Source organism: Microtus pennsylvanicus, chromosome 19, assembly GCF_037038515.1.
Source record: "Microtus pennsylvanicus isolate mMicPen1 chromosome 19, mMicPen1.hap1, whole genome shotgun sequence".
Lineage (NCBI taxonomy): Eukaryota > Metazoa > Chordata > Mammalia > Rodentia > Cricetidae > Microtus > Microtus pennsylvanicus.
The window spans coordinates 29,867,292-29,881,891 of record NC_134597.1 but is presented as its reverse complement, the minus strand read 5'-3'; the positions used below and the strand labels follow the sequence as shown (position 1 = coordinate 29,881,891).

Genomic DNA, 14,600 nt, shown 5'->3' with positions numbered 1-14,600 from the left:
GAAATAAACTTATCAGATTTGATTATAATGAACACTCCACTGATTTCCTGGATGTATGTAATTGGAGGAAAAGAGTAAGTTTTGACAGAAACACATGAAGCAGCTGTCTTTTACCACTAATTTACTCTGTCTGAGGCTTATCTGGCTCATAAGTCAAAGAAAGATGCTTGAATCTTCTCTTTCTGAGTTCCTACTGTCTACTGAGGATCCCTACCAGCCAACACAACCCTTCTGCAAATACAGAAGGTTACAGAAAGACTGATACAGATAAATGTAAAGTTTCCCATTATAGAGTGGAAGTGGAGATTTAAGTTTCTTCCCCTGTGGATATATGAAGATAGAGTGGAGGTCTGAAGGTCGGGTCTTAGAAATTATCTGTGAAATGAACACAGTTTCATAAGCAAAATTTATTTATCAATTATTCATTAAATACAAGCAAAAATAAATGAACATCCCAATTTTAATAGTACCTAGCATAACAAATGGTTACATGATTAAGATTGCTGTTTGTTTTTTGGCTCATATATCCATTAGATAAAGTCAAGTAAAAAGAAAAAAGTGATATTAAACCTATCCCTAGTTCTGTAGGGATATGTGTGCCATTTCAAATACATGTGATGTTTAATGCAGTATACTAATACTGAGAAGTTCTGTCCTGTTACAGGTTCATGTGTTTGAGATAGAATCTCAATTAAGCTTAAACAAATGATGCCATCATACACCTTCAAGGGCAGCCTAAGAAAATTTGTGCCAAAGCTTGAATGGAGTGTTGGTTTACAATGTGGGAAATGTATTCAGAGGGAATTCTTTTCCCAATGGGAACTTTTACAGAGTCTCCTATGTTATTTCAGAAGATAGTTAGAGAAGCAGCAGATGTATACCTGGCTAGTAGGATACTTGGATCTTTTGGTAGACTAAAGTACAAAATCACCATTGGATAATATTTATTGGGTTTATCTCTGTGCTAAGATTAGAGATAGATACTAGATTCAATGCCGAAAAGAAGGAAAAAATAAAATGATATTTAAAAGAAAGGAAAAACATCACTTCTGCCCTTATGCAGTAGGTTTCTTCTAACAAAACCAGAAAATATCAGTGAAATTTTTCCTGTATGGATCATGAATATAAATTCAAGTAGCATGAAGAGTAGGGCCCAGTGCGGTGCTAAAAGTCAAGTTAAAGTTAGTGGATATCATTAGTTCTCTGGTACAAAACCCATGTCCATTAGCTGGACTGAATACACCAAAGTATCGAATTACATCAACCTGCCTGATGTCTGAGAATAAAGAAAAGGGCACAGTCCAGAGAAATGCTAAATGATCCCTTAGGACTCCTCTTGCTTCTGAACTAGAACTGGGGATACCAATCAGCCAAATTCAAATTCATGGTCTTTCTAGGGGTCATAAGTCTTTCAAAGCTGCAGCTTTCCTTGAAGTGTTTAGCCTTTTTTTATTGAACCGTGGCATTATCACGGCTGCTGAGTCTTGGGAAATCAGTTGATAAAGAGAAATAAAAAAGACATAGCTCTGTGATGTCCTTTCCTCCCTGCTCCTTAGCTAGACTCCAGGGGGCAGAAGAGCCAACCCAACCAGATAAACACATTTTTGTTTGAATTATTAATATCATCTCCTGTAAAATGTAATAGTGGAGAAATAGTTAATAAAATCCAGACAGTGGTAAGAAACAGTGTCAGATTCTTTTTAAGCATTGAAATGGGTATAAGTTACTTACAGAAAGAGTAACAGAATTATAACATTTACACTTTGAGATCTGTGGTTATTATTAGAAAGTTCCAGAATTAAAGAGTATAGAAATGAAAGATTAGAGAAAATCTAGCATAAGAATAAAATAATGTATTGCTTATGGTGAGAGGAGAATATTTCTATAATGTTTAGCTAAAAAACATTATTGAAGGGACAAGGGAAAAAGCTTTAAGTCCCAGAAATACCCGGCACAGCAGAATCTTATTCAGGTCTGAAAACAAATGGCTACCTAATAGTGAAATGTGGTGGACGAAAAGGTGAACGCCTACTGTGAGGTAAAGGAAGCTATTGAAGGATCCCGCTGATTCGATATTCTGGAAAAGGCAAAACTGTGGGGACAGAAAGAAGAGCAAATGAGTGATGATCAGCAGTCGGGAACGGCGTTTTGCAGATTTTCATAGGAATGGAAGCATTCTTCGTGATAATGTCTCACCGTGCATGCATCAGTATCTGCGTGTTCAAGTGCATACAATAAACACCACCAAGAAGGATGTCTAATGTAAGCGATAGACCCAGTCAGATGATAACGCTGTCACTCTCCAGAGTATGTTTGCTGTGTGGAGAACCCTTGGGCATATAGGGTTGGAAATCTGGGAGAACACTATGTATTTTTTCACTCTAGGTTCATGAATTCAAACTGTTTCAAAACATAATGTCATGCAAAAAACCTAAAGGAGCAAGAAGAAGATTCTACACTGTAAGGGGGAGAAGAACAATTTGAGTTTTAGATGACTGACTTGTTGGGTTTTGGTCTCGTTTCAATTATACTAGAAAAATAAAGTAAGACCATGTAGATTTGGGATGAATAGTTATTTATAAATGTCGTTAAGTAAGTGTTTGCTGCGAGCGAAAGAAATCAATCACGGCAAGTTAATACAAAGAAACAAATGGGATCCTACAACCTGTAGAAAACCTAACCAGTGTATAGTACGGGGATTTCACGGATTCTGAGGATTTAGGGAAACTGTCTCATGGATTTAGAGTCACCATCACTTGTTTCTGAAGCAAGGACCAAGGAGGGCCAATACAAAGGTGCAGGAGCGATATCTATTAAGGAATAGGGCAACAGGGGTGCCAATTGCGAAGTCTAATCTAGATCTCATGTCTACAGAAATGATGGTACCACACCAACCCCGAAACCCTAATAAACCTCATATACTGTTGTTGAAGAAATCTACTAGCTGAGCATTGCGGAACAGAAAACAGACCCAAGAAGAAAGGACCATGGATACATACATTGTGATAAAGAAACTAAACAAGACATCAAAGGAGAGATGTCTGACAACACCTCTCTGTTATGGAAACAAGCCGTGAGATTTAACACAGACACTCCAACAAGGAAATATGCCATTTTATTTGTTTACATAAGAAAACTCACTGGAGAAGAAATATGACCTTTTTACTATTAAAAAATAAAATTAATTAAAATTAAAACCTCTTGCAGAGATAGAAGTTGAAGAATCTTCATGAAGTGGGAGCATTTAAAAAGAAATGCTGAGGCCGTGAGTTTCCTGCAGAATGTGTTATATAACAAACAAGCTGCAAGGGAAAGGGGAGCAATTATCACCTTAATTAATTAGGGCCCTGTTGGCAGTTCCTTGTGAAAGATAATCCTTGATTAGAGGTGTCAGTACGTAAAAATATTGATAGGTATGGAAATAGGAGAGTGTGAAATTTCAATTAATTGTACCAAAAACTAGCTAGTATTAACATTTGCCAATAGGCAGTAATGATTCTCAGGAGTCTTAGGGTGTATAAATAGTTAAGAATTAACAATGGATGCATAACCAAGGAGAGAATTTGTCTATTGATTACTTTTACTCCTCCCAACAATGAGTTCCTTTGGCCTTTTGTTTGTGTATATGCAATGCAGAAGTCAACATTAAATAAGAGCAATTGCTTCATAGTGAAAGACTGTGGGAGTGGCTGTATGACATAGACAGAAATAAAGAATAGCATCGTCACACTGCCTGATTTTACCACACACCTTTGATAAATAGCCGTGAACTATTTCGTGCCTAAAGACTTCTATACCCAAAAGTTTTCTCAGAAATATCTCTCACCTCCGTGTCTCAAAAGAGCTCCCGAGGGGTTTTTCATGCTCCACCACTTCCAGATAGGAGGTGGACAAATTGGCCTCCTCCAGGCTACTGGAAAACACAGTGGTTCTGAGCCTCACCCCACACTCACTCCCCTAAGGAGAGCTCTGTCTTTTCCATAAGTTAATTTCCTGAGCGGTGATTGCAAGAGAGGCGTACCTCTGCATTTTTTTTCTTCTCTTTCTCTTGGTCCCTGTTTTTATAAGGTGCCAAATTCTCGAACGGGGTGGCCTCCTTTAAAAGGCTCCTGCTGCACAGCTGAGCAAAGCAAACAAGGCTTTGGAGGTCATGTTTTCTCTTAGATGTGGTGTTGATGAAAATAACCTCAGATTCAGACTTAAACCAAGTTGTTCAGTGTCAAAAAATTCCCAGTTCCTATTAAGTTTATAAAGAAAATGCAAGAAGCACGTACTAGGAAGGGTAGACCTGAGGCATAGGAACAATATACCCAAAGCAATGGCAAAAACTGTAGAATTTTGTAGAAGCATGGCACAGAAATTCTCACTTCAGGTCTTGCTCTGCTTTCTTTGGTATGGGGGAGCTGGTCATTATCGTTGTCACAGAGGAATGTCTTGCTCACAAATCAGAATCATTCAATAGTATATAAGCACTTAGTCACAGAAAACAATCATGGTGATTTAAAAAGGAAACTGCACTGGGACTTCGTGTCTACCCACTTGTGACTACAGGATTTAAGCCTTTGTTGTCCATGACCCCCCTCCTTCAGTACCCTCAGGACTCAGTATACAGGAGAAGAGATCTATGCTACTAAGGTTTACATATAAATACATAGCTGCTAACTTCATTGACAGAGTTTGGGGGAAAAGTAAATTTGAGGACAAAGCAAACAAGGGATCTATCTGGAAAGCATACTTTGGCCCCTTGAGGCTACTCTTTTTCTTCTTGATAAAATAAAACCAAATATTTCAGTACAAAGAATTCATTTAGGGAACAAGAAGGAAATTTTACTTATTGCAAGTGGGTTGAGGCAGAAGGCCTTTTCCCCTTGAAACAAAGTCAAGAAAGGTACAGAAATGCCATCTAGTTCATGAATTGTGCATACAATACATTTTATTACCACTACAAATCAAATTATTCTATGCTTAGCATTTATGAAATGTAGAAAAAATAGTCTTCGGGTTATTCTTTAGCTATCTAACTCACCCCTAGGAAAGAGACCCTGAGTAATTAATTAATCAGGAGATAAGAGGCCCACTTCTTCCTCTGGTTTATTTCTTTATTTATTTTTTTGTTAAGGAAAAACGTATCTGCTTTGTTAAAGCAGAGAAACCAGCTTCTTGACTAAGAGTGAATGATAGCATCAGGAATGTTCATCTCTATGTCTGCCCCTTGGGATCATCACAGTGGGTGAGTATCTGTAACAGATAGATGTACACTGTTAACACTGAAGACAATTCCCTCACTCTTACTAATTCGGCCTTGCGAGGCTGGGAGAGAAAGAAGAGTGGTTGCTTGTTCATTTGTTTCCCAGTGACAACCTAGACAAGGGACTGTAAAGAGGGTAGCATGAGACAGCTTAGGTGGTCTGAGAAGCCATCGGTGAGAAGGGGAAGAAACTGAAACAAGGCTTACAAAGGGAACCAAGTACTCAGCCCTTCCCAGCCCAGAGCTAACTCTAAGGACGAAGATACGGGGATGTAACTGAGCTGCGTGTAGGTGAACAGGTGTGCAGTAGACAGGCACCACCACCCACGGCTGTGCTGACTTGCTGTTCCTCCCTTACACTGCTATCTGCTCAGGAAAAGGTTTCAGACCACGCTGACTGATCGCTCTGTTGGGATCTTGAGAGGAGGCAAAACTTTCCTATAGACACATTTCAGGGCTGAGTATTCTGTTTGTTTTTTTTTTCTTTTCAGTTTTTGGTAAGTTCTAAAGTACGCTTTTACTATAAATTAAATTGTGTTTCACTCTTGTTCACCAGGTGCCTGTTAAAGATCTATGTTCCCGGGAGTGTTGCCTGTTTGCTCATAATCCCTTCAAGAAGAACCGAGTATACTAGGCATTCAACCTATGGGTGACTCTCTCTAAAAAGCCACAGGAGAGAGTGGGGATTTAGCCAGTTCGTGGAATCCTGTCATTCAAAGCCCCAACTATGCATGCCGACTACTGGAAACTTCTTTGTCTGTGTGTGTAGAGGTCACCACCCAAGGGCAAACGTCTTAGCCTCCAAAACAGATGTCCTGCCTTCCTGAGCCCGAAGAAAACAGAACACCACCCCTATCCCAACTTCAAATATCCATTTTCATTTATCTTAAACATACAGATACAGTTGCACTATTGTTCCATATACTAGACATCTGAACCTAAACTAGTGTGTAGCCTAGGGAGATTTTTATACAATAAAATAGAAAGGAACTATGAATATTCATGGAGTTATAAACATCTATGCAAAATTTTTGTTAGAAAGTCAGTTAGCTATTTAAAAAAATCCTGTCTCATCACTTCTCAGCCTTTTGCCTAAGATTAAGTATAAAAATCAAAGCTTCTTATTACTAATATATTATAAATCCATGCTTTTCATCACTAATAAATATGTCCACTATTCTTCTATTTTTCTTAATTTGAAATTTTGAGATCTAATTCTTGTTTTATGGTAAGTACCAGATTAAATTAGCTAAATTTGTAAGTACCTCCACTTTGTAAATAATTTAGTTCAAAATCCAAGAAAATCACTTATGCAGATCCATGGATTGCTTTAAAATAATAACACATGATTTTCTCCTCTAAGACATATTATTATGAATACAAAACATCAAACAATGACATATCATTATTATATTGGTTCTGAATATAAATAAAAAACTGGTTACTTGTCACTGTTTATTGTAATAAAAATAATACCAGTGATAAATGAAAGGGAAGAAAGAGGAGAGGAAGAAAGAAATGAAGAGAAAGAACATATTGGCTAATATTTATTTAGCATTTACTCTGATTGGGTCAGGATACTAAGCTGCTGTTTGTTCTGTCTCTGCAGACTAGAGGTGAAGAAATGGCAAGCAAACATGCAGCTGGGGAAAAAGCTATTGTCAGTGATGGAAGAAATCATTGTATCCGTGATAAAGGACTCACTGTGTCAGTGATAAAGGACTCACTGTGTCAGTGATGGAGGACTCACTGTATCAGTGATGGAGGACTCACTGTATCAGTGATAAAGGACTCACTGTATCAGTGATAAAGGACTCACTGTATCAGTGATAAAGGACTCACTGTATCAGTGATGGAGGACTCACTGTATCAGTGATGGTGGACTCACTGTATCAGTGATAAAGGACTCACTGTATCAGTGATAAAGGACTCACTGTATCAGTGATAAAGGACTCAGTGTGTCAGTGATGGAGGACTCACTGTATCAGTGATAAAGGACTCACTGTATCAGTGATAAAGGACTCAGTGTGTCAGTGATGGTGGACTCACTGTATCAGTGATGGAGGACTCACTGTATCAGTGATAAAGGACTCACTGTATCAGTGATGGAGGACTCACTGTATCAGTGATGGTGGACTCACTGTATCAGTGATAAAGGACTCACTGTATCAGTGATAAAGGACTCACTGTATCAGTGATAAAGGACTCACTGTATCAGTGATGGAGGACTCACTGTATCAGTGATGGAGGACTCACTGTATCAGTGATGGAGGACTCACTGTATCAGTGATAAAGGACTCAGTGTGTCAGTGATGGAGGACTCACTGTATCAGTGATAAAGGACTCACTGTATCAGTGATAAAGGACTCACTGTATCAGTGATGGAGGACTCACTGTATCAGTGATGGTGGACTCACTGTATCAGTGATAAAGGACTCACTGTATCAGTGATAAAGGACTCACTGTATCAGTGATAAAGGACTCACTGTATCAGTGATGGAGGACTCACTGTATCAGTGATGGAGGACTCACTGTATCAGTGATGGAGGACTCACTGTATCAGTGATGGAGGTCTTACCGAATCAGTGATAAAGGACTCAGGTTAATTCACTGATAGAAGGACTCACTCTATCAGTGGTGGAGGACTCACTGTATCAGTGAGAGGACTCAATGTATCAGTGATGGAGGACATACTGTATCAGCGATGAAGAACACACTGTATCAGTGATGAAAGACAGAGAATGACATGTTGTGATTTGCATTATAAAAAGGGCACACTGACAGTGAGAAGAGGAGATTGGAGAACGAAAGACCAGTTCAAAACATCATGACAAACGTCTGAAAATCCTCTGCCAATGGAGATTTGGGGAGAGGTTCTGGAGAAGTACCAGAGAGCACACTGGTTTGCCTTGGAACTAAAGTAGAAGCTGAGGAATTGGAGTAAGAGAGAAGGAAAACACGCCCTCAGCATATCAGTTTGTTGGGTCGTGTGCGACTAATAAAAATGTGCTCTTTGTAGAGTAAGAATAACATGTCCAGCGAGAAACTCTCCCCAAGCTAAAGACATAAGACTTTCCATTTTTACATTCAAAGACCAAAGCATGCAGAACAATCTACTAGATTCTCCTCTAAAAATACTTCCGTGCAGGCTCTCTGTCTCCCATAAGAAGAGTTCACAGTTATCTTAAGCATACCAGGGTACAGTAGGTCTATCTCCTTTAACCAGAACTTTCTAAAACTCCACATTGTAAAAAGCATTCAACATACTTAAAAAAAACAAGAAGTGTTATTAAAATATCATTGTTTAAACTATACTAATTAAACCTTATTATACCTATGCCCGTTTTCAGGTTGAAATTAAAGGGCCTCCTAAGCGTTAAACAACGAGCTACTCATAAACAAACCAATGCGCTTCCCACCTTTGAACACCAGAGGGCATCATTAGGCATAGTCAGCTGGGCTAGAGGGAGAAGGTTTGGGGGGAAAGAACTCCACTACTAATGACAGAAACTATAGTATACCCTTATCTACCATGAAACATTACCATGGTAACAGCAGCAGCTAAAATGATTGTATATTTAGGTCATAGTATAAAAGGAACTTGGGCATGTGAGAAAAAGAAAATGAAGACAAGAATAGATGGCATAAAAGCTACAAGGCTTCTCCTCTTCCTCCTCCCCAGCTGATAGCAGCTCACAAAGCCACATTCCCTTGCAAAGCAGAGGTCGACAATAAAGTCTGAATGAAATTAAAAGAAACCATTGAAATTTAGAACCTGAGTGTCAAAAAGGGGAAAAAGGTAGTAGAGAGAAATCCATTCACCATAATACAAGGAAGAGACAGCTAGAAGTCGTGAAGTACTTAGATGTTACTTAGATGTTTCCCTTTGGGGGATTCTATTTATCTGCCTGTCATGAGTTCAACTGGAAGCCATTAGAATTCTATTTTGTTCTCTTGCTTTTTAGCTGAGAGGTGGATGTGGCACCTGGCAAGACGCCTGGTAATCTTCATGCCTTTGCTTTCTTCCACCAGGGATAATAACTAACTAAGTAGAATAAGCATGTCATGCCAACTAAGAATCTAGTTGGCATGGATTCTTTTTTGCTGGGATATAGGGGATCTAATCAGAAAAGGCAGAGTTGAATTAAACGGATGGAGGGAACATGATTGCAAACTTGATATCACAATGCTGTATCCCCAAACACAGGCAAACCACAGAATGTCTCTGTACATAGTCAGTTGGTACAGTATCAGAATGATAACACAAGAGTCCAACTGGCTGCATTGGCATCTTGGGGTTGCAACATACTAGCTTTTTAATTTTGGATCATCACTGGGTCTCTGTGATTGTGGGTTCCCATTCCTGTAAAAATCAAGAAATATAGCACCTATGTTTTAGAATTTTTGCAGTGAGAAAATGGACTCATATATTTACTCATTCAAAAAAGATTTATTAAGCTCCTGGTATGAGCTTGACACTATTTAAAATTGTAGGGATTTGTAGCAAAACCGATAATATAATGCATGTAAGCTGCTTAGGAAAGTAGCCAGGGATTTAGCCTAAAGTTTGAAAGTGCCTAAGGAAAGATGACCTGCTTCCCATGATTGACACCCCCTCCTTCCCCCCTCTCTGTCTCCAAAACACACACACAGAGGACCATGCAGGCATACGTGATGTACATATTATCACACAAGAAGACAACCGAGCAGAACCTAGGAGGTGCAGACAGTACGCTTGCCTACTGGCCTCTAATAAAAGAGGTTGGAACATCTGCTCGATGAGCCTAAGAAAACAGAGTGGGAACAAATGATAAAGATGGTGTTAATGGCCACAAGGGGGATATTAACAGGGTTTAAGGCATATGAGTCCTTGAGGGAATACAGCATGGACATCCAAAATAATGTATCAGAGCAAGCAATTGTTATGAAGAAAACCAGTCCTTCGAGGGAACTCTGTTGTTTGCCAGTCTTCATCTTACCGAATAAAAGAGTTAAAAGACATGCTAAAATCAGATGGAGAAAGGTCTCTGGATACTTAGATAGGTAGATACTTGGGAACATTGTTTCACACAGTGAGGTACCAAGACCATGTCAGGAGTGGATGCTGAACCACGTTCTATTAAGGTCATGTTCGGAGGTCCCTGCCCTTATGTTTCCTTTTTCTAAATTCTCTTATTCTTCTACACCTTCTTCTACTTTATTCGTTGCTGCGGGCCTAAGAGACACACACCTTCCCATCAGACAGCTTGCTCTGCATTGACTCCTGAGCAGGCACACCTTCCATTTTCTTCTGCCAAACAGCAGGCTAGCCACTTCTAAAGATGCTGAAGCCCTCCACCACCCTTGGTCCTGAGGGCACTCTACTCTAGATAAGATTCGGGAAACCATCCTCTCAGAATAAGAATGTGTCCCATTGACTGACTGAGACAGTGGTGTGTGGGGGGGTGCTGTTTGGGAAAAGAATAATATAATGTCACTTTTAGAGAAACTTTTTTTTTAAAAAAAAGAAAAGAAAACAGTTTATCCCCCTACACACACAAATTGGTTGCCCATGGGAGCTCATTGCAGGAAGGTTTTCAAGTATATTTTAACTGTTAATCTCTTCCACGGCTACCTCTGAAGTCATTTGAGAGCTTCAAACATGTTTTCTGGGTTCTCATGCACTTGAACTATGATCGGGATATTGCAATCCACTTATTTTCTTCCTCCAGTTCCCCTCCAGGCAGCCTCAGGCACACTTACATAAGCACACATCATCTCTCCTTTTACAGGATGACAAAACATCTGGCAGACAGCCTTCTCCTTCTTTTGGGTCCGACACCTCAACTTTCCTCTATAGTGGACACTCCACTCTATTCACCGAACTCCCAAGCAATAGACAAACTTGGGCAGAGGGCCCCAGGCTTTAAGGTGTCTATTTCGTATTTTTTGAATGTATTTGCCAATATTATATCATCTCAGAAAGTCTAGAGAATGGATGAGAAGTGATTTGTCAATTGCATTGCCAAATCCTCAACACAGCATGACAATCAGAACTCCTCTGGCTTTCATGTGACTTCCTCAGTCTTTTTCCTAAGGCAAGACTGCGACATTGTTGGCACAAAGTTCTTCCATTCATTTGACCACAGTCTCAAATTGCAACCCAATACAGTTTTCAGAATGGAACTGTGCGTTGGCTAAATCGACTGGTCATCTTTACAACCATTAGTGTCTTTGCAATATTCCTCAAGACGACCCAGGGGCTGTGAAGGGTTTAAGTGGATCAACCTCCCCGTTATTGCTCAGCAATGAAAACATGAACATCCATCCACCCGTATGCTTATCAAGGCAGCTTATGCTTATGCACCTAATTGCAGAAAACGTTATGAAAGCCTTTGCCCCACCACCCAGCGTCGGTTAACCTGGAGTTTAGGAGCTCAGCTGATGCTTAGAGGGAAGACTGATTACAGGAATGGACCAGTTGCAAGGAAGAGAATGACAGGACAGGGCAGACCTACTCTGGCACTCTGCTATCTATTTATTCTGCGCAGGTTGGAAAAAAATCTGCAACTAGTTGGTCTGGAGCAAGGAACCCAGTGTTGGAACAGGAAAACTGCCTCTCACTACACCTCAGAAGCGCTCACCTTTTCAACTACCACAGCACAGCCTCCCTACCCCCCCCCCACACACACACACACATCAAATTGCCAAGATCTGTCTGATTGCCCTAGGGTTTCTCCAGGGAGTGGCCACAACTTGGCCACTTAGCTGGACCAAGACATAAGCCTCAGCAAAGATGGCCAAGGCTGCAGATGCTGGGGGAATGCCCAACGGTGGCTGGGCACTGGAGCTCTAAAACCTGCATGGCTGAGCATTGGAATGTGGGTTTGTGTCGCTCTAGCTGCTTGTGACTGGAGGGACTGAACACCACAAGATTTCCATATACCCACCGCCACCCAGCTAAAAGAAAAAGCAAGGAAAGCAAAACTAGACAAAAAGGAAAGAAGTAGAGAGGAACGTAAGGTCAGCGTGGGAGATTGCGAACCTCGAGCATAGGAGCGAGGGGAAAAGATTTAACCGGCTCCTTTCGTCCCTACCCCCACCCCACGGGAAGATTTGGAGCAGTAAGGAGGGACCGTGAAGTGACACAAGGACAAGAGAGGGCAGCCCGGGTGATGTGTCAGCGGGCATTTCTACTTGCCTTAAGCGTTTACTTCCATTTCTCTGCCCTCCTCCCGCCTCTTGGCAGCGAGCGCTTCTCTCCGCGGGTATACGCACACAAGCTCCTGAGTCTGCATCACAGAAAGGGGCTGAAAGACCGGTCGACCCTCTCTTGGACTATTTTGTGGCTCTAAAGAGCCTCCAGGGAGCAGAAGGACAGAGATAGAAAGGGGGAAGGCATGTGATGTCTATGTCGGAGGACAGAGGCAGACTGTGCCCCCTCACCCCCGTAGATGTCGACAATTTGGGCGAATTCTTACCCCTGGAACGCTCTGCTAAGCTAGCCTCCCTTCCTACTCAGCTAGCGACACTCCAGGGACACGGAAGGGTGGAGCGCACAGGTGGAATTCCTGTGTTTTCTGTCTGCCACTGGGTTTGGACCACACCTCACAGGCTCCCAGAGCCACAAGTTAGTGGTGATAGCCCAGCTCCGCAGGTGCAAACAGTAAAGGTCATTTGCGGCACAATGTCCCCTATCTATGCCCTGCAGAGTGGTCCAGTACCCACCATGAGTTGAGTGGCCAAGGTCCCTCAGAGTCTGAGACCCCAACAGCTCTGAACTGGGGCTCCTTTCCTCAGCCACAGTGGACAATCAACCTTGTGCGGAGGAGAACTGGCTTGCAGAGGAGTCCCCGATCCCTTCTGGACCCTTCCCTAGAACCTTATTCTCCCTGCCCTTTGGCCGAGGTCCGTGGATCGACCGCAGCCGCAAACCTGTCTCTCTCATGCGAAGGCTCTCTCCCAAGGCGGAGTCAGAGGACAGTGTGGAGTGGGAACCCGAGCGGCCTCCACCCTAAACGCAGTGCGCTCTAGGGGCACAGAGCTAAGGGGACTGAGTGGCCAGAGAGACTGAGCTCTCTTTGCCTTCCCCAAAGCAGCTTCTTGGGGAGGGCGGTCGGATGAAGAGGAGAAGGGTCGGATGTCAAGCTCAAAGACCCAGACATGCTAAGGTAGCGCCGCTCACAGGCAGTTTTCGTCACATTCCCCTAGACTTGGCGACCTCAAAGGTTCCCCTGGCTCAGCTGCGCCCCCCTTTCAGACCCGCCAAGGTACGTGTCCCCTCCTGCAAGCCCCAGAAGCTAAAGTTTCCTTTAGACAACCGGCACGGGGACCGTGTTTGCGGAGACCACCAAAAATTCCTCCAGACCCAACCCCTCTGCGGCCAGAGTCGGGTGATAGGGAGAAACTGCAAGGTACCAGGGCCCTTGGTGTGAGCAATCAAAGAACCCCTCGGTGTGGCATTGTCTTTACCTGTAGCTGACTTAGTCGCCCGTGGCTGCGATCTGGTGGAGTCTGGCCGGAGCGAGGAGCCTTTGGCGGGCTCAAGTTGGACCCGCTCCGGCGCGAGCTGCACAGCTTAGAGTCCGCAGCTGGCCACACGCTCTCCTTCTCCTTGGATCTTGCAAGAGAAAAGCGAAAGATTAGTTGTCGCCGCGGCACTTAGACGGGTGGGACGAGGGAAACGGGGAGACTGCAGACCCCCAAACTCCCGGATAGCTGTGGGGCACCTCACATCCGTCCTGCAGCTTGGCCAGACTGGGACCCAATGGGCTGTTCAGACTGGAGTTAATTTGCCTCTGCGCGCCACCTTGAACATCACACCCCCCTAAAGACAGATAAATAAGACTTTCAAACCTGGCTTTCAGGGAGATGACTGTGGACACCGAAACAGAAAGGAGACTTGGATACGGCGAAGAGCTGGGCGGGCTTCATTTCTTCACACGAGTATCGGGGAAGTAGTAATTAGAGTCTGTGAGCCGCACTCTTCCACTTCTCCCAGCGCCTCTGGCGATTTCCTAGTAGGATCTGCGACTTCAGGGCTCTGGCCAAGCCCGCAGGCTGTCGTGTGCGTGTGTGCGAGCAAGTAAGTGTTTGTGTGTGCGCGCGCGCGTGTGCGTGTGTGTGTGTGTGTGTGTGTGTGTGTGTGTGTGTGTGCTCCCTCGTGCCTCCTCCCCAGAACGGGTCTCTGCGCCCTCACCCGCTGTGTGTAGCAAGAGAGCGAGAGTGGTGTCTCTATTTGTGCGTTTGTGTTCGATTAGCTGCAATGGGCGGACAGTTTCTGGAGAGAACATTTACAATTTTCTTTCTATCTGACAGGATTAGTTGCCGTTGAAGGGGCTCCTCCAATGAAATCTTCTCTGCGCTCTGATTT

General features: G+C 42.7%; 1 protein-coding gene across 1 annotated transcript in view; it reads right to left on the bottom strand.

Moving 5' to 3' along the window:
- Positions 1-14,209, bottom strand: part of Chrm2 (cholinergic receptor muscarinic 2) — a 125,065-nt gene extending 110,856 nt beyond the window's left edge. Inside the window, exons 1-2 of the mRNA XM_075953487.1 lie at positions 14,084-14,209; positions 13,700-13,847 (exon numbers count right to left, since the gene is read on the bottom strand). The gene's annotated coding sequence lies outside the window, so the exon portion shown is untranslated. The remainder of the gene's footprint in view (positions 1-13,699; positions 13,848-14,083) is intronic.
- Positions 14,210-14,600: the final 391 nt, after the last annotated feature.